General features: G+C 42.1%; 1 protein-coding gene across 20 annotated transcripts in view; it reads right to left on the bottom strand.

Moving 5' to 3' along the window:
- The window catches only part of BAZ2B (bromodomain adjacent to zinc finger domain 2B), a 459,321-nt gene that overhangs the window by 347,192 nt on the left and 87,422 nt on the right, over window positions 1–24,707 (bottom strand). The gene's annotated exons all lie outside the window — the stretch shown is intronic.

The raw sequence follows: 24,707 nt of genomic DNA, 5'->3' as shown, positions 1-24,707 counted from the left end.
TACTAGTTTTGACTATTTCGACTAACAGCTCAGGTCGGAGCCGCTGTACTAACAATGTGATGTTAGTGTAGCGATCTCCCCTGCTGCTCTATTTAGTTCTAACAGGGGGACGGCCCCCCACCAGAACATTCCAGTCAGCCCTCTCAGCCATTGGCTGAGAGCACTGATCAGGAGCTGGTCGGCTACTGGCTTGCCAGCATGCTCTTCTGACAGAAGCCAGCCAAACAATTTTATTGACGCCTGACATTAGGCCTCTGTGTTCTAGGCTCAACCCACATCCATACATACACATACTAGGGCCAATTTAGACAGGAGACAATTAACCTGCCAGCATGTCTTTGGAGTGTGGGAGGAAACCGGAGCACCCGGAGAAAACCCACACAGGGGCAAGACATCATGGGCAAATCTGCTACTAGAGACAAATCACCAGCAACAGGATTACTAAAAAGACTGCCTGTCTATTCCTATGGAATCACTAACTTTGTAACCGGATTCGGTGAGATATCGCTCCATCGCTGACCTGAACGCTGCTGAATCTCACTAATGATTGGGATTTAGTAGCATTCAGGCCAGCGACAGAGTAACATCTCACTGCCTCATCTACAGAGGCAGCAATTCCATAGGGACAAACATGCAGCCTCTTAGTGACCCTGTCACTGGCGATTTTGACAAATCACCTTGATCTGGCCAAACATGGCTGAATCAGCAAATTTGTGCCATGCCATGTGGGGCCCCATCCATTTCAATACGAAAGTAGCTGGGTGAAAAATTGTTGGCTGAACAGTGACTGCATCCTATCAGGTGCAGTCACTGTTTGGGTATTCAGGCAGCCGTGGGCACAGTGGCTGTGTTTTATGGGCACAGTGGTTGCGTTTGATGGGCACAGTGGCTGTGTTTGGCACAGTGGCTGTGTTTGATGGGCGCAGTGGTTGTTTTTGATGGGCACAGTGGCTGTGTTTGATGGGCACAGTGGGTGCATTTGATGTTCACAGTGAGTGCGTTTGATGGCACACTGGCTGCAGTGCGTTTGATGGCACACTGGCTGCGTTTGATGGGTACAGTGGCTGCCATTGATGGGCACAGTGACTGCATTTGATGGCACAGTGGCTGCGTTTGATGGCACAGTGGTGAAAATTGATGGGCACAGTGGCTGCGTTTGGCACAGTAGCTGTGTTTGATGGGCACAGTGGCTGCATTTGATGGCACAATGGCTGCATTTGGCACAGTGGCTGTATTTGATGGCACAGTGGTGGCAATTGATGGGCTGTGAAAACTGCAGCTCCATGAATTCAGGAGCTGATCGTGTAAATACCTCCACCCTTGATGGTCAGTGTAGATGGTGGAATGGATTGGAGAAACCCAAGCTCTAACGGCAGGCCTCACCAGCCCAGAATTGGACTTTAAGGAGCACTTATAGGGGTTGATTTATTAAAAGGCAAATAGGCCATGCTCTTTTGCAAGTGCAGTTGCTCTATAGCTCAGTAAATGAGCAAAAGCTCAGCTGACTTCCATCATCCAATCACGTGCAAGCAAAAAACAGTTTTATTAAATTTTCCTTGCATGTGATTGGGTATTCTTTGTAAAGTGAAGCTTTACCTCCTTTTACTAAGTTCTGGATCAACTGCACTTGCAAATGTGCACAATCTATTTGCCTTTAGTAAATCAACCCCTCAGTCTGGTCCTTCTCCCAGCCAGTGACTGGACAAAAGATAAGCAGCATACTATGAGCTAATTTCTCTGTCACTTTGCTTCCTCCTCGCAACAATATGTCCCTTGTTAGAACAAGAGCACTGCAGCACAACTGATTGAGTCCTTATGCTGATTCCCCTTCCTCCAGTCTGAGCTCTGCTGTACAGGGGACTTCAAAAAGCAGATATGCTGCTCGCATTAACAAATACATTTAATGAAGTATTAATGAGCATGGAGCTGCATTTATTTGTGACTTTTATATCTACCTGGAGTTCAGTTTTAAAAACATACTCAACTCATCACTTAGAAGGCAGCCGCTCATACTACATAGTTGTTGGTAAACCTAAAGAAGATTGTACAATCAGATCTGTACCACAACCTGAAACTGAGACCAGGTCCATCTGTTCTGTTTTTATGGGATGCTTGATCTGCTCCATGGCCTGCAAACAGCTGCCGAGGGTTTATAAGAGCAGGGTCCCCTCTGTTAATTGATTTTTCAGGAATTCCATGTAAAAGATCATCCACACAGGAGCAGAACAGAAAAAAAAGAGAGCAGCTGTCATTAGCAACTAATCAAGTTGTCACACTGTAAAAAAAATCCAGGATTCATAACAGATTCTGATTGGCTACTATGGGAAACACCTCCATGTCTCTTTTCTGTGGGTGACAAACAATTAGGTGAAAGCTTTGCAGTCAGCTTAATAGGAATGGATGTTACATCCCTGTTGTCATGAGGGGGTTAAACAAATTTAATCGCCCACATAATACATTTTAATATTCAATACAATACATTTAGGGTGCACTATTAACTTGTCAACCACATCCCTGCCGTACAACATACCATAAATTACCATAGTACATCTGCTACGTGTTAGCGATCTGTGGAACGCAGGCCGCAGAGCTGCCAAGGCCCGTCACTGTCTCTCTATGACTGACTGTCATAACAGAGGAAAAGTGACGGCATCGAGAAATCATCGATTGCACCAAGTGAAAGAAAGGAGAATGCTGCCAATCTTTACAAAATGGTGGCCCGACACAGAGGGCAAAGGCTAGGCTCCATTTCTCAAATGGCTTATACAATAAAGCAGCTATTTTCAATCAGGGTTTCTTGAGTTCCTCCAGAGGTTCATAGGGGTTCCTTGAGTTCCTCCAGAGGTTCATAGGGGTTCCTTGAGTTCCTCCAGAGGTTCATAGGGGTTCCTTGAGTTCCTCCAGAGGTTCATAGGGGTTCCTTGAGTTCCTCCAGAGGTTCATAGGGGTTCCTTGAGTTCCTCCAGAGGTTCATAGGGGTTCCTTGAGTTCTTCCAGAGGTTCATAGGGGTTCCTTGAGTTGTAGCTGACTGACTCCCCATATGATGGTGCCTGCATAGTTCCATGGCATTTAGCGCTCTACTGTCTTTGGGACTCCAGAGCCAGCAGAGCACTACTAAAACAAATTAAGGCCTATTGAACCGCCTTTAGGGAAAGGGAGCCTTGACTGCTGGAAGCATGGCATCACTGTGGGTGTGAACCTAAAAGGGAAGTTAAGTAGCTCCCTTAGGATTGGCTACAAGACCTGAGGTGACTGGGTAGAGGCTGAACTCTAGGAAAAGGCTATGCTGAGGCACATCCAACTGCTCTGAAGAGATTCAGCTGTCACAAGAGTTGCCCACCCTCCTGCCGTTGTGATGTTTTGTCACAGCTTTATTGGCGGTATTGACCTTGCCAACAATTGATGTTGCTTTATGGGCTATGCCCTCAAGTTAAATTCTGGGGTCAGTCTAATGCCTGTCTGGCACTGATGGTAAGGACAGGGCTCTCAGACTATGTGAGTTTATGGCTGCACACAGTATACTATGACTGGCATGTTGTTTGGTAAATTCTGGGGTTAGTCTAAAGCCTGTCTGGCACAGATGGTAAGGACAGGGCTCTCAGACTATGTGAGTTTATGGTTGCACACGGTATACTATGACTGGCATGTTGTTTGGTAAATTCTGGGGTTAGTCTAAAGCCTGTCTGGCACTGATGGTAAGGACAGGCCTTGTAGACTATGTGAGTTCATATTTATGGGTGCTCATGGTATACTGTGACTGGCATTAGTTGGTACATTTGGAAAGTTGTACTTTTGAAAAGTTCAATAAAGTTGCGGCCTTGCCCTATTTCCAACTTAATTCGCTTCCGTGTCTTTTTTTTTTTTTTGGGGGGGGGGGGGGAAGATATTGGTTTATTAGTTGGTCATAAATGAGCCTATGCTTCTCAGCCATCATGGAAGTTTAGCAAAAAGGAAGCACTGGAGGAGATTCCAGTCATATGATCATGTAACTCTCTTTTCCAAAGACTGGGCTCTATCTGGTGCATAAAGCAGAGAGAAACATTTTGCATACTGAAGGCTCCACACTGCGACCTACATTTTATGAATGAGCTGCAGAATGCAAGGATATATAGATTGTACAACAGAGAGCTATATCTACACTTCATTATAAAACAGCCCAGTTGTTAAATAAGGACAGTGGTGGATGAACTGTACCTTGTGCCAAGAGCTATTCTTAGTTTATGGGCCACCAGCCAGTTTAACTAGAACCTGTGCATACATATAATATATGTTTGGTTTTCAGCTTTTCATCCTTCATTTCATCTCAGTGCTGCTGATATGTCTACATGCATACCTCCCAACATTTAGAAATGGGAATGAGGGACGCCTACCAGAAAATGTATGTAGGCATGGGACATGCCCCCTGCCACACCCCCTTAAAGGAGAATTAACCCCCAGAAAAAAGGTTACTTAAATCCACAAGGGCTTTTTTTTACCACTACTATTCCTTTATATCGGCTTTTAAAATGTACAAATGCAGCAATTTAGAATTTGGATGAAAGGTTTGGCACTAGGAAACACTTTTTGAAAGCTAAAAAGTGCATTTTATATACAGCCATTTGGATCAGACCAAAATGGGGGACAAATGAGGAGGAAAGAGGGGCAGAGGGACATTGCTCCAAATCAGGGACAGTCCCTCGAAATCAGGGACAGTTGGAAGCTATGCTACATGTACTCCAACAATAGCCGCATGGCATCTCTCAGGATGAGTTTCCTGATGGTGATATCAACAGACCATGCCAACTTAAAGCAGAACTTCACCATAAAGGGATGCCTAGGGGATCCGAGAAGAAGTTCATTCCCTCCTCTCTTTGTCATGTGCCCCTCTTCTCTTGTAATCTGCCCCAGGACCATTCACAAAGCACTCAAAATGCACAAATAGCCACAGCCAGCTTCCCACAGTAAGCATGCCAGTGCCAGGTACCCGAAGGCCGGTGTTCTGCCGTATAGTGTCCGGCCATCATATAGCGTCCGCCCCATACTGCGCATGCGCAGTACGGAGCAGACGAAGCTTCGGAAAATTTCCGAAGCTGAACGGCGCCTGCGCCGTGAGTGGAGGTGGTAGCCCCACCATCCAAGTGGACATAGGGTTGTGAGTATTAAAGGGCCCCTCGCGGGTGAGCTTTGCTCGCCACGCTTCGGGCTCGGCCTCGCTGCGCTCGGCTCTTTTTTATTCCTACTCTATGTCCACTTGGATAGTGGGGCTAGAACCTGGACTCACGGCGCAGGCGCCGTTCATCCTCGGCAATTTTCGGAATCTGTGTTGCTGTGTACTGCGCATGCGCAGTACACAGCGGACACTATCCGATGGAGGACGTTATTAGACAAGACACCGGCAAAGAACCAGACCGGGTGAGGACATCGCTGGATCAGTGGACAGATAAGTGTCCTTTTTATTAAAAGTCAGCAGCTACAGTATTTATAGTTGCTAAGTTTTATTTTTTTCTTTCGATGGGGAAAATCCTCTTTAAAGTGTGTTTAGGTTGCCACTTGCAGTGTGCATTGGAAGCCTGTATAAAGAGGTGGCAAAGCCGGATCACAACTGAAAAACCAGGGACAGAGCATTGTCACCCTACAACAGAAAGTACCTTAACTAGGACCTTCATGGCAGCATTGCCAGGTATAATTCTAGTAAAAGCTGCAGATTTTAAAATTGCATTTGAAATTATACGAACATGTTAAAGGCACCATAGTCACAATGCAGCATTTCTAGCTGACTGGACATCAAGTGTTCAGTTATCTGTTCAACAACTGGATGTTAGAGCGACCTAATTTAGCCTTTTCTGAACAACAGCCAAATCCCAGCACCGGGAAATCAAAATGAAAGGTCATGCTGCCGTTCTCTGAAATTTTGGCTCGGACTGTGGAAGATTTACCCAGAAATTACATTTATTCTAATGCTCTCCAGCATCAATATTATCTTGACAGGACAATGATTTTGCTTACAAGGGGACAAAATAACAACAGTTCAATTTTCTATATAGAGTTGGGCGACGATGAGATGAGCAAATGGACTGGTGATTGACTTTGAATTGGACACAGCTAACACCTAATTGTGTTTTGCTGTTTCTCTTGAATATGTGCAGATCTATGTGTCCCGCCATGAACTGCACATATATTGTAGGTTTGCTAATATTCCAACACATCAGCGGGCTGAAACCACAATTGAGGTATCTGACCTGCCAAGTCTGCAGCAAATCATCAAGTCATTTGTTTTTCTGCATTCTGACCACATAAATGCATATACATCATGTTGACCCATTTCTAGAAATAAGCACATGCTGTAATGTAAGCTTGCTTGCATTTACGTTATTTTGACTGCAAGAAAAAAAGAGAAGTGTGAGTAGGACCTTTAAAACCCAATCCCTCAGACATAACCTTTCCTTCACTCCCCCACCACTGTGTTCAGCCCTCTGAAAAGTGAGTTCATACTTCGAAGTATAGAGGAAGGCATGGAACATTCTGTGCGATACTCCGAAGAAAACGCTCTCTTAGAACTCACAAACAACTTACTAACAGCTAAAACCAACGGTCACTATTCCATACTCTTACTTTTTGGACCTCTCTGCTGCCTTTGATACAATTGAACAACCCTTCATCCTCAAGAAACTCTATTTCCTTGGTCTCTGTGACTGCACTCTGTTGGCTCGTATCTTACCTACCCCACCGCACCTTCAGTGTCACTTACAACTCTACTACCTCCTCTCGTATTCCGCTAACCATCTAGGTCCCCCAAGGTTCTGTCCTTAGACCTCTCTTAAACTTCTTCATTGGGTCAGCTTATAGCTTCCCATGGTTTCCATTACCATTTCTATTCTGATGACACCCAAATCTATCTCTCTACACCACATCTCACCCCATCAGTTTCCTCACGTATCACTGATTTACTAACAGACATATCATCCTCTGTGTTTCCTAATGCCCCAGCCTATGTGTTTTATAAGAAAAAAAAAATTCCGGCTATACCTAATTTTAGAGCGTCACTCAGCGCTCACGTGACCGGCCGCCTCTGCCACCCCCCTTGATCTGACAGGTAGAGCAGGAGGAGCCAAGATTCCCCTGCTGACTTTAGAGGAGGAGAGGGGAGGGCAGAAAGAGGTAAGATCAGCCAGGTATTTCAGGTGCCAAATTACACAGCACAAGCACTGTGCTGTATAACATGCTTTAACCGCTTGCCAACCAGCCGCCGTCATTATACTGTGGAAGGTTCATCAGGGCCAGCTTTAAGAGCTCTAGGGGGCGTTCACACGCGTGGCGCCACTCCAAAGCCAATGTGCATGCTTGGCTGCTGCGATGTCTGCTGGCGACATGCGATCGCTCATCAGAGAGCCAGAATGGGGATCTGTGAAATTGTCAATGTAAACAGATAGATTCCCATTCTGACAGAGGAGTAGAGAGAGATCTGCTGTTCCTAGTGATCAGGAACAGCAATCCCTCTCCTCCTCCAGAGACTACACTCCCCCCACAGTTAGAAACATCTACCTAGGGAACACTTAACCTCTTGATCACCCCCTAGTGTTATCCCCTTTCCTGTCAGTGACATTTATACAGTAATCAGTGGCTATTTTTAGCTCTGATCACTGTATAAATGTCAATGGTCCCAAAAAAGTGTCAGATATGTCTGCCACAATATCACAGTCCTGATGAAAATTGCTGATCACAGCCATTACTAGTAAAAAAAAAAAAATTATAATAAAAATGCCATAAATCTTTCCCCTATTTTGTAGACACTATAAGTTTTGTGCAAACCAATAAATATACGCTTATTGCAAAAAAAATAGGTAGGAGTATACAGGCAGAAATGTGGTGTAGTGGATAGCACTTTTACCTAGCAGCAAAAGGATTGCTGGTTCAAATCCCAATCACAACACTACCTGTCTGGAGTTTGTATGTTCTCCCTGTGCTTGCGTGGTGTTTCCTCCCACACTCCAAATCCTGGTAGGTTAATTAGATCCTGTCTAAATTGGCCCTAGTATGTGTATGTATGAATGTGAGTTAGGGACTTTAGATTGTAAGCACCTTGAGGGTAAGGACTGATGTGTATGTGTATAAATTGACGGCGCTATATAAGTAACCTAAATAAATATTGGCCTAAACTAATGAAAAAAATGATTAAAGTAAAAAATATTGTTTTTCTTTCAAAATTGTCACACTTTTTGGTTTATAGCGCAAAAAAAATAAAAACTGCAGAGGTGATCAAACACCACCAAAAGAAAGCTCTGTTTGAGGAAAAAAAGGGCATAAATTTTGTTTGTGTACAACATCGCATGACCGAGCAACTGTTAAAGCGACGCAGGGCCATATAGCAAAAAATGGCCTGGTCATTAAGGGGGCAAATCCTTCCAGTCCTTAAGTGGTTAAAGGAACAGGATCAATTTTTTTTTCTTTTATTTAGGGTAACAAATACTGTAACTCTCAGGTACACCACAAACTATATTGCTGTTTCTATTTTTACTGAAAACAGTTGTTATTCTATGCTGCACTGACATTCTGTTGTATGGTCAGTTTCGAAGTAAATTGTGCTTAGTAAAGGTTTGGGTGCCAGAACAATTTAATTACTTAGCCAGCAAATCCAGGAATCAATGTATTGAACCTGAACATTCACGTTTTAAATTGTATTGAATATAGTCACAATAAAAACATTTCTTCTGTCTCCATAGTTACATCTCATATTTTTCGCTGGTTTTCTGTACAGCAAACGGTTTTTGGCAGGAGGAAGCACCCATAGAACTGACTGGGGACGGTGATGTATGCAAACTACACACAACCCCACTATCAGACTAACCTGTTTTCAGTGAGTTCTTGAGGCTAGATTCACACTTACGCATTTTTAGTGCTTTTTGCATTTTGCAGATTTGCACTACAGTCCATTTAACATGGTTTCCTATAGAATATGTTCTGTAGTGCAAATCTGCAAAATGCAAAAAGCACTAAAAATGCATAGGTGTGAATCATGCCTTAGAAGACATTTAAGCGTTGATCATATTTTTCTCAGAAAGGTAGGAGTTGGTTAAAAAATAATAATTTTACCATGTACATTCAGCTAAGAACTATTTATATCTGAAGTGGTCACTTAAAGTGAATGTAAACCCATCCAATTAACTTCTATTATTTGCTCCCTTTTGCTCTAAATATACCATTGGAAATGTCTTGCTATATCTGTTCAATAAGAGCAAAAATATCTTTTGCAATGTAGAGCTGTCCTGAGTCCTGTGCCCACTTCTTGCGTTAGCTCAGGAAGACCAAGGCAAATGATGAGGAAGATGGGGCAAGTACATGCTGAAAAAGGTACTTGCTAATTGCCACCTTAATCAGCCATACAACCTGTGTAATTAACATGTGTTCGGGTTTAAAGGGATGAGTTGGCAACTCTACCATGGAGCCAGTACACACAGGTCCGGGGCAGCCGTGGAGCAGATTGCAAAAAGGGTCTTGTGTGTGTTTGGGTGCAAATTCGGGCAAATTTCCAGACCTGAATCGCACCTGAACTGGTGTACAGTCACGCACCGGACCCCAGGCACGAACCCGCGGCTGCACAAAAGTGAACCCGCCCTTAATGTTTTACATAGCTCTACCTGCAAAAAGGGTACTTGCTAACTTCTGAAAATATTGTTTATATTTTCCCTCTTTAAATTGTTACTAAACCCACATTAAAATCAATATGTATATGCAGTAAAGCATGCTTGTTATACTCACTGTGGAACCTAAGGGGTTAATCCTCTGCATTGTGTAAAAAGGCTGTTTTCCTGTCTTCTCTGATCCTCCCCTTATTTTACCTTCTCCAATTCATCTCCTGATAGTACAGAGCCATCGGGGCACTCTGCACATGCTCAGTTTGGTGTGTATTGCTACAGAGTGTTTTTTTTTTTTTTGGGGGAGGGTGCATGTGATCAGCACAGGACCAGTGTTTCGTCACATATGGTGACCCATCACATTTGGCTACCCGCTGGACTGCGCATGCACGATCCCGCATTATGCGTTCCACCCCTGACTCCAGGTTCAAGCCCCACCATCCAATGCTGAGCAAAGAGAGGCCCTGTACTGGAACGCATTCTCCAGCAGGTAGCAAAATGTGATGGGTAGCCGAATGTGACGTGACATCAGAGGGTCAGGGGTCCTGCAGCCTCAAAGGACAGTCAGAGGAAAATGAAAACTCCTCCTACAAGCTTTAACCAGACACTGATAGAAGTCACAAGACTTATATACTGCTGATTTAGCAGTTTATATTTACTAAAATAATTGCATTTCCATGTTCTGTGTACTGTGGGAGACCAGATATAGTGAATGCAGGGTCCTGGGTTTAGTAACACAGGAGTGATGGCAAAGAGCCATTGGAATTTCATTCAGAAAAATGGTACAGCTGAGCACCAATGTGCAAAATGTGCACTGCTGTGTGTTACTGCAATGCAACTGTATCTGGCTTTACACTTTAAAGTTGAACTCTGGGCATAAAAAAATGAACACACTTACAATGTAATATCTGGGTTTCCATTGGCATATCCTTCCTATTTTTGTTGCACCAAATGCCCATGGAAACCCAGATATTACATTGTGACATCATCACTGTGCTTTACTGTGCAAAAAGCAGAGCTGTGGGAGGGGTCCAGCAAGCTCCACCTACCACAGACTATCTCCAGAAAACTGCAGGAGGGGGCGGAGACAAGACCAGCCACCCTGCACAAGGAGAGAGAGAAGAAGTGATTGGTCTTTATAACAGAAAGCTCCTACACAGAGGAAAAATGGCACACTGGATTAGTCCCGTCTTACGTCATCACGTCGTTACGTCAAGTAGGATTCAAGTAGGAATGTACGGGCCTCTTTTATTTAGACTATATTCTCTGAGGCCGTGTACACATGACCGGACTTTCCGGCAGACTAGGTCCGACGGTCTTCCCGACGGACTTTCGGCGGGTTTCCGACAGACTTTTCCGAACTAACGGACTTGGCCCCACACGAATGGACTAAGTCCGTTCGAAAGTCCGTTCCTTTTGAACGTGATGACGTATGACGGGACTAAAAAAGGAAGTTCAATAGCCAGTAGCCAATTGCTTCCCTTGCGTCGTATTTGGTCCGTCATGGTCATATCGGTTTTCCCGATAGGAATTGAGTCTGTCGGACAGATTTGAAACATGTTCTATTTCTAGGTCCGTCTGATTTTTTTTTCTAAAAACAATTGGATTAGCCCACACACCATCGGATTGTCCAATGGACTGATTCCATCAGACCTAGTCTGCCGGAAAGTCTGGTCGTGTGTATGTGGCATTAACCTGGAGTTCAGCTTTAAACAACTTTTGCATTGCTGCAAATGGAATGTATATAGCTGACTTAAACCTGATTCATTAAATTTGACCTAAGCACATATATCTGTAGTGTTTTCTTATCTCTCTCCAAAGCCCTAAGTCCCATGTCTTGTTCTTCTGTTATCTGCATCATAACTTCTGACAAATAATCTGACAACCGAGATAAACCAGCCTGACATTTGTGTTGGGGTGGGTGCTATAAATAGATTAGCAGAGAGCTGGTCTATTCACAGAACAGCTTGGCACATTCCTTCCTTCCTCTGCCTATGTGATATGGTGGTGTGTGCCTTTCCTCCAATCAGCTGTCACACAGTGTATGCCAAGAATCCACTCCCAGTGCTAAACAGGAAGAAATCTCTAACACCACTTGCACTTTCTAAAGAAAATAGCAAGGTGAAGATTGCAGATATACATGTAAAACTTATGTAGGGAGATTTGTTTCATCTCTTCGTATCATTTGAGGCCGTTCACTTCAGTGAATATAGGCGAAGGTTTACATCCACTTTAAAGGGGTTGATTAACTAAAGTAGGAGAGTGCAAAATCTGGTGCAGCTGTGCATGGTAGCCAATCAGCTTCTAACTTCAGCTTGTTTAATTAAGTTTTCACAATAAAACCTGGAAGCTGATTGGTTACTATGCAGAGCTGCACCAGATTTTGCACTCCTTTCACACTGAGGCATTTTCAGGTACTTTTGGGCTAAAAATAGTGCCTATAAAGCGCCTGAAAAAGGAGTCCCCTACAGTCTCAGTGTGAAAGCCCGAGTGCATTCACACTGAGGCGATGCGCTGGCAGGACGTTAAAAAAACTCCTGCAAGCAGCATCTTTGGAGTGGTAAAGGAGCAGTGTACACACCACTTCACCACCGCTCCTGCCCATTGAAATAAATGGGCAGCGCCACCAAACCATCAGCAAAGCGCCACTGCAGTGCCACTTTGCGGGTCATTTTAACCTTTTTTCGGCGCAATCGGCCAAAAGCCTCCACAAAAACGACGGTAAAGTGCCGCTAAAAATAGAGTCGCTTTACTGCCGCCACTGCCGATGCCCCAGTGTGAAAGTAGCCTAAGAGATTCGTTTTCTGTATTCTGCAAAAAATCTGGTTGATCCTGCTGCTCTCTATCTTCACCTTCTGTTCATGCTCCCAATTCAGCTAGGAATATTGCAGCTGTGGCGGCAAATCTTCACATGCTCAGTTTTCAGTGAGTTTCTATGCTGATTGTGTCCTCCTTATCACATCTGGGCAGTCCATATGACTATAGAGTCACACATGTGAATGTAATAAATGACAGCCCACTCCCTACCTCCTCCTATATGCCCACTAACCAGCTAAATACAATGGGCGCGGGATATTACATGTAGATTAATGGAGGCTTCACCTCCTTCTTATTCTAAGATACAGGCTGGAGGGGCGTGACACAGCCTGTGACTGACAGAAATCCACCCACACCATGTTATTGACAAAAAATAATAAACATTTGATTACAAATATATGTTTATATGACAATTTAAAACAGCTTATTGATATTATTTATTTATTTTTACTCTGTATCCCAAAGGCTGTTTTTTTTTTCAATTTTGAACATGTGACCAGCAGCAGAGGACTAGAAGCTCTTCCTGCTTTTGTTTCAAAACAGACAGGCTGGGAATGATCGGGATCCTGTGACAGCTGTATATAGATTAGAAAAAGGGTACTGAAAAGTTTAGTTTTTTTTTATTAAAATAATTACAGTGCTATCATCCATACGCAGAAATAGAAGGGATAATGTAAATTAAATAGTGTGTGTGTTTAGTATCACTTTAACCGCTTGCCAACTCACCACAGTACATTTACTATGGCAGGTCAGCTCGTATAAGCATATTCACATACCTGTACATATGTGCTATCATTAATTTTAGCACAAGCCGATCAGCAGGTCTTGGCCAATGAGTTATGGCTGGAACCTGTTGATCAGCTCAGCAAATAATAGAAGAGAGCTCTGTGTTGGTAAACCATACAGGGCTCTCTACAGACAGCAGCAATGAGTTGTTTCTTTTCTCCATGCAAAGGGAGTAAAAACCTAGCACATTGCCTAGTAAAAGCAGCACACAATACACACACTAATAATTGTAAGGCACACTTTTACCCCTTAATCACCATTGATGTTAACCCTTTACCAGCCAGTGTCATTAGTATAGTGACAGTGTATATTTTTAGCACCGATCACTGTACTAATGACAGTGTCAGTGACAGTTAGTCAGTTCCCCCCCAGCATCAATTAGTGTCAGATTTCCCGCCACACTATCACAGTCCCACTATAGATCGTTGATCACCACCATTACTAGTAAAATAAATAAATAAATAAAAATTCAAGTATCTATACCATAGTTTGTAAATGCTATAATCTTCATGCAAAACAATCAACATACACTTATTGGGATTTTTTTTTTTTTTTTTTTTTTTACCAAAGAAGAAGTAGAATACATTTTGGCCAAAACTTTTGAAGGAATTTCATATTTTTCATTTTGTTTTTGGAGATGTTTTATAACAAAAAGTAGAAAATATTGTTTGTTTTTTAATTTTGGGTCTTTTTTTCATTTATATTGCAAGTAATAAAAAACCCAGTTGTGATCAAATACTACAAAAAGAAACCTCTATTTGTGTGGGGAAAAAATGATATCAATCTCTTTGGGTACAGCTTTGCATGACCGCTAAATAGCAGAAAATGGCCTGGTAATGAAGGGGGTAATATTTTCTGGAGCTTAAATGGTTAAAATGAAAGTTCAGTTGAGATATAAATATAAATTTTTATTTTATTAAGAAGAGGGCTACTGACCCTAGCATGACAATTCTTAGCATCGAATAAGGTTTTAGCAGTAGACGGTTACACTTAAACCCCAGCACTAGTCACAAGCACTTCCTGACGAGCACAAAACAGACGTGATGTCACAGTGGACAATGGCTCTATAAACATAATCATGTGGATGAACAGGCAAAGGTATCAGTGTTTTCCAGAAAGGAAATGGAAAATATAGAGAACAGGAAGGGAACAATTGTTTTCTATACAAGGAGAGATTCTCTTATAGATACTATAAATGGCCATAAAAAGTTTACACTGAGAGCAGCTTTAATATATTATAATGTACAGTATATATAATGTATACACTGTATAATATTATGTGTATATATATATATATATATATATATATATATATATATATATATATGTATATATATATATATATATGTATATATATATATATATATGTATATATATGTATATATATATATGTATATACAGTATCTCACAAAAGTGAGTACACCCGTCACATTTTTGGAAATATTTTATTATATCTTTTCATGTGACAACACTGAAGAAATAACACTTTGCTATGTAAAGTAGTGAGTGTACAGCTTGTATAACAGTGTAAATTTGCTGTCACCTCAAATTAACTCAACACACAGCCATTAATATCTAAACTGCTGGCAACAAAAGTGAGTACACCCCTAAGTGAAAATGTCCAAATTTGGCTCTATTAGCCATTTTTCCTCCCCGGTGTCATGTGACTCGTTAGTGTTACAAGGTCTCAGGTGTAAATGGGGAGCAGGAGTGTTACTCTCTCATACTAGTCACTGGAAGTTCAACATGGCACCTCATGGCCTAGGCTATAAGAAGATTGCCAATACCTTCAAACTGAGCTGCAGTATGGTGGCCAAGACCATACAGTGGTTTAACATGGAAAGGTTCCACTCAGAACAGGCCTCGCCATGGCCGACCAAAGAAGTTGGGTGTACATGCTCAGCGTCATATCCGGAGGTTGTCTTTGGGAAATAGACATATGAGTGCTGCCATCACTTTTGCAGAGTTTGAAGGGGGGGGGGGGGGGGTCAGGCTGTCAGTGCTCAGACCATACGCCGCACACTGCATCAAATTGGTCTGCATGGCTGTTGTCCCAGAAGGAAGCCTCTTCAAAGATGATGCACAAGAAAGCCCGCAAACAGTTTGCTGATGAAAAGCAGACTAAGGACATGGATTACTGGAACCATGTCCTGTGGTCTGATGAAACCAAGATAAATGTATTTGGTTCAGATGGTGTCAAGCATGTGTGGCAGCAACCAGGTGAGGAGTACAAAGACAAGTGTGTCTTGCCTACAGTCAAGCATGGTGGTGGGTGTGTCATGGTCTGGGGCTGCATAAGTGCTGTCGGCACTGGGGAGCTACAGTTCATTGAGCGAACCATGAATGCCAACATGTACTGTGACATACTGAAGCAGAGCATGATCCCCTCCCTTCGGAGACTGGGCTACAGGGCAGTATTCCAACATGATAACAACCCCAAACACACCTTTAAGATGACAATTGCCTTGCTAAAGAAGCTGAGGGTAAAGGTGATGGACTGGCCAAGCATGTCTCCAGACCTAAACCCTATTGAGCATCTGTGGGGCATCCTCAGACGGAAGGTGGTGGAGCACAAGGTCTCTAACATCCACCAGTTCCGTGATGTCATCATGGAGGAGTGGAAGAGGACTCCAGTGGCAACCTCTGAAGCTCTGGTGAACTCCATGCCCAAGAGGATTAAGACAATTCTGGAAAATAATGGTGGCCACACAAAATATTGACACTTTGGGCCCAATTTGGACATTTTCACTTAGGGGTGTACTCACTTTTGTTGCTAGAGGTTTAGACATTAATGGCTGTGTGTTGAGTTATTTTGAGGGGACAGCAAAGGTACACTGATATACAAGCTGTACACTCCCTACTTTACTTTGTAGCAAAGTTCATTTTTTCAGTGTTGTCACATGAAAAGATATAATAAAATATTTACAAAAATATGAAGGGTGTACTCATTTTTGTGAGATACTGTATATATATATATATATATATATATATATATACATACACACACACACACACAAACACTATAAGCATTGGATAGGTATGCAGGAACACAAGTCATCAAAACTCATCAATAACAATTAAGAAGATAAACTGGAGTACTGTGCAGATCAGCATAAAATTAACTTTCTGTACTTCAAACAGAATTCCTGGGCAAGGATTTATGAGTATTATTTTCTCTAGGAACACCTGGAAGCGCTTCACGGTTATCTACTGTAGTGAAAGTACATATTGGCTTAGACAACAAAGTTTCACTGAAAGTTGTGGGAATGTCATATTAATAATCCTGTTCCGCACAGGTTGTGTAACTTAAAAAGCAAAATCCTGATTGGTTGACTTGGACTGTTCTTCGTTCTTTGTTAATTGTGAAATGGCTTAAGCATCACACATTTGCTCAAAATAAAAAATAAAACTGACCAAAAATAACCAATGACTAAAACTTTAAAGGAGACTTCAAAGTACATTGGGAAGTGGTGCATGCTACAAGGATTTCCAGCTTCCAATGGAATCCCACGGGCATGGCACGTACAATACATACCTTCATTGGGCCAAGCCATACCTAGATATCAGATCTAAGGGAATTGTAGCTGTATGAGTGCTAATGCAACAACACAGTGGAGTAACGCACTGTTAGTGATACTTATTTTATTTGCATGATAAGAGTATGCTTGCAGCGTAGAAAAAGTGGATACACCTCAAAAGTTAGTCCTGAAAATTAGTTAAAAAAAGCATCACCTGCAATACTCAATGGTGTTCCTGAATGGAAAGGCATTCTGGTGTTGCAGGAAGCAGGAAAGGTAAGTATTCTGTCTCTTCCTGTGCCATACCTGTTTACCACTTTAATCTTTAATGATAGGGTTGCACTAAATTGTTACTAAACCCAGGACCCTGCATTCATTATATCTGGCCTCCCACAGTACACAAAACATGGAAATGCAATTATTTTAGTAAATATAAACTGATAATTACCTTTTCTCATCAGCAGTATATAACAGTCTTGTGACTTCTATCAGTGTCTGGTTAAAGCTTGTAGGAGGAATTTTCATTCTACTCTGACTGTCCTATGAGGCTGCAGGTCCCCTGACCCTCTGTCTGGACAGTGCTGATTTGCCCTGTGCTGATCACATGCACCCTCCCAAAGAAAAAAAAAACTCTCTAGTAATACACACCAAACTGAGCATGTGCAGAGTGACTGAAAAGACTCTGTCTTATTAGGAGATGGATTGAGGATAGTGGAAGAAGGGAAGGATCAGAGTAGACAGGATCAAACAGCCTTTTTACACAATGTGGGATTAACGCCTTAGGTTCCACAGTGAGTATAACAAACATGCTTTACTGCATATACTGATTTTACTGTTGTGGGTTTAGTAACACTTTAAGTTTTCGAAGTTACATTACTGGCCATCTGTGATGACAATTATAGAAGGCTTTTACGGGGCACAAGTCTAAGGTCGCACAACTGTATTCTTCCTTTCAACTATGAAAATAGGAGTATCAGTACTTCTTGTCACCAGGGCAAATAGAGAAAGTGAATGGTTTCAAAGGGCTCACAAACTTTGCAGAGATTCTAACTTTTCTCATTATAAAATAAAGGTCTAGATATTCTTTAAGCACCTGTAATCATTCCCACTTAAAGTTAAACTACAACTTTAAACTGATGTGTGGCAAATGCAAATTCCAATCCATTGCACTGCCTCCATTTACAAAAAAACGTAATGAATTTGGAAGGAATACACAAATGAAAGAGAAGGTGTTTGACTTATTTTTCTGGAGTTGGTCTTTAATAAATGATTGTGATGGCACATTTTGGAAAATCATTTCCTCCTGAGGACCACCGTGATCTGCAATCTTTTGACAGCTGCTGAAGCCCGATTTGCTGCTTTGCACATTGCTGCTTATTTTTGAGATTCAACATCTAAGCAGAAATTCATCTTATTATTCTACAGCTGTTTATAGAAAGGTTTCTGGGTCTCGGAATCTGAAGAAAAAAAAAACTCTGCTAGTAAAATATGATCTCAGACATTTGCAATTAAATTCACTCGCATTTCTCCAGCCTGTCTGTTTTGCTTAAATTATGCAGAAAGCAGGGCACAGCTAGCGCACCATTTCAACACTGCAGATAGGTAACAGCCTGACTTCACCTGGAATGAATGAGGCTCACAGTTTCCAAACTTCTTTTAATGGGGGGGGGCTAGTCTAACAAAGAAAGGGCAATCATTCTAATATAAGCCAGAGTTTTCCAAAATGGTCTTTAGGGAGCATTACGGAAGAGCGTTTTCCAGCCCTAGTCTCAAAAGAACAGGTACAATTTTACGGCAATGTCACAGAGGTCTTATTAAAATCAATTTCCCAATGAAAGGTTGTTTCATGTCTCTTTCTGTATAAACTAGGCATAGCATTGGTAAGGACCACTCTCCCCATCACTTAAACATACAGAAGACTGATAAACTTCCATAAACATTCCACGTGGTATTACTGACAAGGAAAAGACTTCCATTTACTGTTAAAGAGACAATGTGGCCAGACCATTAAATTCAACAGCAATCTTCTCATAAGGTTATACATGTATTTAACACATTTTAGGACTGCTATTTACAAAGCCTACCTTGTGTAGGCATCTGGAAGCCCTGAGACTGCTGTTGGGTGCCACTATCTTGCATGTTATGACAGCAGCCCCAGCAGACTCACAGCTGTCACTCAAGTGGCACTCTATAGTAGTGATGGCGAACCTTGGCACCGCAGATGTTTTGTAACTATATTTCACATGATGCTCAACTACATTGCAGAGTGCGTGGGCATCAAGGGACATGTAGTTCCAAAACATCTACGTCGGCCTACCTCGGATGGGCCATTGAAGCTTAGGAGAAGCTTATGAACCTTGGCACCCCAGATGTTTTGGAACTATATTTCACATGATGCTCAACTACACTTCAGAGTGCAAGAGCATCATTGGACATGTAGTTACAAAACATCTACATCGGCCTACATGGGATGGGCCATTGAAGCTTATGAGAAGCTTATGAACCTTGGCACCCCAGATGTTTTGGAACTATATTTCACATGATGCTCAACTACACTGCAGAGTGCATGGGCATCATGGGACATGTAGTTCCAAAACATCTGGGGTACCAAGGTTCGCCATCACTGTTATGTAGGTAGGTGACTGGAAATGTGGAGGAGCTGACCCAACACAGACATTAGACACTCCTGGTAGAGGAGAGGGCCATGATATGCAAGAAGGGACAGGGTGTTTTAGGGAATTGATTCAAATTTACTAGCAAGTTCAAAGACACATTGCAAGTAAAAATAAACAAAAAATGTTGGAAAGGAAAATTATGAAAAATACTTTATTTTTTTGGTAATCAGGAAACAGAAGAAGGGTGCACACACCGCTTCAGGCAAAAAATGAACATACATGGTCCAAGGTGTTAATCCTGGCTCGTCACCGTATGCAATATCAAGAAGAGAAGAAAAGATTGATCGCACACTTGAATCCAAAAGATGCTGTCGAGATTTATTTATTCTCATGAGCCAGATGAAATTGCAATGATGATCAGTTGACGTGTTTCACACGAGAACAACCGCGCTGAACTGTGCAAATATTACTTTGATCATTCGGGACTGGATTAATGTATTATTATTGATTTGTTATTATTTATTTATTTTTATGTTATTCATTTATTGGATATACATATAGCATTTAATACGTTATCATACAGGATCATTTTTTGCACAGGATTTACTTATTTTTGCACCACTATTGAATTTTTTCACTACAATTGTAATTTTGCACATCAGTGCACAGTCACTATTTCTGTCAGCAATATTTGCTCAGTTATTCATTTATATATATACCTCAGTACAGTTTAATTTGTTGCGCTGATCACTTCTTTTACCATATCCTTAGTCCCATATCCCGATCCCCCCTCACCTTAGTTGATTCTGTTGTCTGCAGGGCGGAAGCCGGGAGGCGGGGCAGAGCAGGGCCTGTGCTTCCACTTGATGACTTGATGGTTGGCAATGATAGCCAACCATCTTGATGGTTGGCAATGATAATGTTCACAGCAGTGGACACTGGGCAGTGATGGGCAGCAGTGGCCAGTGATGTTGCCATGGTGCCAGGGGGGAAGTTTGTGGGCGGCTGGGCCTATATTAAGGTAACGGCTACTGGAGCTGCAGCTCCAATAGCCCCTATGTTAATCCGGCCCTGATGGAGGTGACACCATCAGGGTCGGATATCACTTACTACTTGATTGTGTCACCCCTCTGGCGGTCCCCGCACCCCCATAGCGATGCCACTGCTCGAGGGCAGCTGCATACAGGCATTTTATGTGTATTAGTGGTTCTATGTGGCACCTGTGGCTCCCCAAGAGCCAAAAAGCACCTGAGATTTTGCACCTCAACACATAGGCTCTGAAGTCTAAAACACAACTCTGAATACAGGACATCCCACAAATAAATTCTGGAAAATGTTACAGTAATAACTCAAATCTATTCTTGATGAAATAAAGAAGAGCTCCCCACTAAGAAAGGAAAAGTACAAATAAATGTGAAATCTTAAAAAGCAGCAGCTAGGTGGGAGAACAACATATGAGATAAAACTGAGGGATGGAGACAGCGTGGCGATTTCTTTCCTTAAAGTTATACTTTAAACAGCGGTGCCTCAACTTTAGAAAAACAAGTGAGGTCTTATGAATAATAAATAACTTTCCAAGCTGAAGAAAGTTTCTTCAGGCAAAAGATATTTTCCATTTCAGCTCACAGCTGTGAAACATTAGCATGCTTTAGCATTTCCTTGTCTTTTCAACAAACATCTCGCCGTTTGCCAAAATGTATGATTGGGGTTTGAACTTTCACTGTTATGTGCCGTGGACTTCGAAGGCAAAGCACATCGGTGTGATCGCAATCTCTGAGTTTTTTTTCCCGTGAAAGCAGGCCACTTTTAAGTAAAGATGTGCGCAGCTTCTGGCAAATCAAAAAACAGGACAGCATACTATTACGCATAAGAAATAATATGCATTACTCACCCTTTTTCCTGTACAGTAAAACCTCAGATTACGAGCATAATTCATTCCGGACACATGCTTGTAATCCAAAGCACTCTTATATCAAAGCAAATTTCCCCATGAGAAATAATGGAAACTCGGATGATTCGTTCCACAACCATTTATTCATAAGTCCTTCAGTTTATAGTCTGTATAAAAAGGATTATAGCAATGTGATAGGTTGTGTAACCATAAAATGTTCATCCAGAAATGGAAGCCTCCACAAGGGGATTAGAACCAAAATCCAGCAGGAGCTACAGAGTATAAAAGAGAAGAGAGGCGTGTCTAAGTGTAGCAATATGGTTACATTTAATGAAGGTACAACATTTAGCAACTCAAATGGTTGATGATTTAGGCTGGGTTCACACTGCTGCGATGCGAGAACCCTGCCTGTCAACTGCGGGTTCCCGCATCGCACTTGACACGCACGGCAGTTCACACTGCCATATGCGATCTGATGGGGAGTGTCATTATATGTTAACGACACCCCCATTTCAGCTCGCATATCGCACTGCGAACTGACAGTTCGGACATGAATCGGATCGCATATGTGTGAACACACACGCGATCCGATTCTGGTCCGAACAGAAAAAAGGGTCCTGTGCGTGTTTGGACCGAATGCGGTGCGATATCAGCCATACTATCTGTATGGCTGACATCGCACCCGCACAGACATCGCATGTAATGTGAACAGCCGTGCGCTGCGAATTACATGCGATGTCTGGCATCGCGCTAGTGTGAACCGGCACTAAAAGAGGAACATCTAAGTATCCATGTAAAGCTGTCCACATAGACCAGGGATCTCCAAACTGTGGCCCTCCAGTTGTTCAGGAACTACCATTCCCATCATGCCTAGTCATGTCTGTGAATGTCAGAGTTTTACAATGCCTCATGGGACATGTAGTTCCTCAACAGCTGGAGGGCCGTACTTTGGAGATCCCTGACATAGACTATCCTCCACACCTCCAGGTGTCACTAATGTCAGTCTGCAATCGTGGCCGGGAAGACTACCCTGCAGTAGAGCGATCTGAAAGCGAGGCTTGAAGCTCTAATGGAGCGCAGCATGGAAGGGATAACGTCAATGGCGGTGAGGCGGACGGTCTATGTGGACAGCTTTACCCCGGATGCCTGCATACTTAGATGTGCCGGTTTTAATCATCGACCATGTGAGTTGCTAAATGTTGTACCTTCATTAAATATAACTCTTTTATACTCAGTTGTGATATGATGCTACTGGTATATCAAGACATCACTTGTATATCAAGTCAAAATTTATAACAAAATTAGCTTGTCTTGCTAAACGCTCTCAAACCAAGGTTTTACCGTATTTGTACCTATAAAGTTTTTAAAACCATGGCCCTAAGAACGCCATCCCTACAGTCAAGCACCGAGGTGGAAACGTGATGCTTTGGGGCTATTTCTCTGCTAATTACCACATTGAGGGGCCAATGGACGGGGCCATGTCTTGTAAAATCTTGGATAAGAACCTTCTTCCCTCAGCCTGAATACTGAAGATGCTTTGTGGATAGGTCTTCCAGCATGACAATGACCCAAAACATACTGCCAAGGCAACAAAGGAGTGGGTCAAGAAGAAGCACATTAAGGTCATGGACATTAATCCTATATAAAATTTATGGAGGGAGCTGAAACTTCGAGTTGCCAAGAGACAGCCAAGAAACCTTAAAGAGGAAATGCAGTCTGCTCATATAACTTGTAATAAAAACATTTTTGCCATTCTGAAGCTTCCCTCCAATCACTCTACATATTATTTTATATATACTGTAATTCTGTACTTGCCAAATATGCTGCAGAAATCTCCCTCCACTGAGTCTAGCTGCAACCATTTTAACTGTGGGCAGCTGAAGGTGCCGCCTGTTCACTAACTGGATTTACACAGACACACAGGGGCACACCTCCAGCTCTGCAGCCCTGCAGCTCTCATTGGCCCTCTTATGACTCATCAGAGTTAGAGAGAGAGAGAGAGAGAGAGAGCTGTCCATGATGTCATAAGCCTAGGCTTTTTAAATGACAAAAAACAGGAAGTGGGCTGTATAAGGTATATACCGGCAGAAAATAAATGTTTTACTATCCAAAGTTAAAACAACAAGGGCAGAAGATTTAATAGATGGAAAGTTGAAAAAATGACCCAAGGTCCGCTAAGATCTGTAAAGTATAGTGAACCAAAATCCTTCCTGAGATGTGTGCAAACCTCATCACCAACTACAAGAAAAGTCTCACCTCTGTGCTTGCCAACAAGGGTTTCTCCACCAATTATTAAATCATGTTTTGCTTGGGGATCAAATACTTATTTTACTCACTGAACTGTAATTTAATTTATAGCATTTGTTTTATGTGTTTTTTCAGGATTTTTTGTTGTTATTACATCTCCATTTAAATTACACCAATGATAAAAATTATAGACCCTTCATTTCTTTGTATCAACAAATTTACAAAATCTGCAGGGGACCAACTAACTATTTTCCCCATTATATGAATAAAAACTGTGTTCATTTGTGTTGTGCTTGTTAACAAATAATCACACTCTTATGCCGCGTACTCACGATCGGATTTTCCGATGGGAAATGTTGCATGTGAGCTTGTTGGCGGTAAGTCTGACCGTGTGTATACTCCATCGGACATTTGTTGTCGGACTTTCCGCCAACAAATGTTGGCTAGCAGGTTCTCAAATTTTCCACCAACAAATGATGTCGGACTTTCCAATCGTGTGCACAAAAGTCCATGCATGCTCGGAATCAAGTACGAGACAGAAGAACTCGGTCTTGTAAAACTAGCGCTCGTAATGCAGATATCACGTACGTCTTGTACTTCACTACGTTAGATATTGTTGGCAGACATTTGTGTGACTGTGTGTATGCAAGACAAATTGGAGCCAACATCCTTCGAACAAAAATCAGTTTTGTTGTCGGGGTAGTCCGATCGTGTGTATGGGGCATTAGAATGGCATAAACACTCAGGTCACAGGTGAATATTTAACTACCACTACAGTCAGGTTATAATTTTAATTTATATTTTTTTGTCCTGTACTCTCCAGAATTAGGTTGTGCTTTGTAAGCACAAGGTAGGTAAGTGCCAGGAGGTCTGTAATGGATTTCAAACACTCTGTTTTGGGCTTTCAGAAACGTGAAGTACATCTATGCCATCATCAGTGTGTGCTCTGGCCAAGAACAGTCTTGTTCTATTACAAAGATAATGTATTAAGATATTCATAAAGTGAGGTCACAATTCTGCATTTAGAATGAACTGGTTTCGGGACATAAAGTTATTTACAGGAGTTGTACTTCATATAAAGGTTTCCTATTCGGTGGAATCGGTTGCCAGCACTGAGTGGGCTTTCTGGTCACATAGTTGCTACTTGAGCCAGCTAAATATTTAAAGGGAAATTTACATTCCAGCTCCGAACAGAAAAAAAGCTAGCTGTCCGGTCAATTA

The sequence above is a fragment of the Lithobates pipiens genome, unplaced genomic scaffold, assembly GCF_037356315.1.
Source record: "Lithobates pipiens isolate NorthernLeopardFrog02 unplaced genomic scaffold, aLitPip1_a1.2 Scaffold_22, whole genome shotgun sequence".
Taxonomy (NCBI): Eukaryota; Metazoa; Chordata; class Amphibia; order Anura; family Ranidae; genus Lithobates; species Lithobates pipiens.
This window is presented reverse-complemented; position numbering and strand designations above follow the sequence as displayed.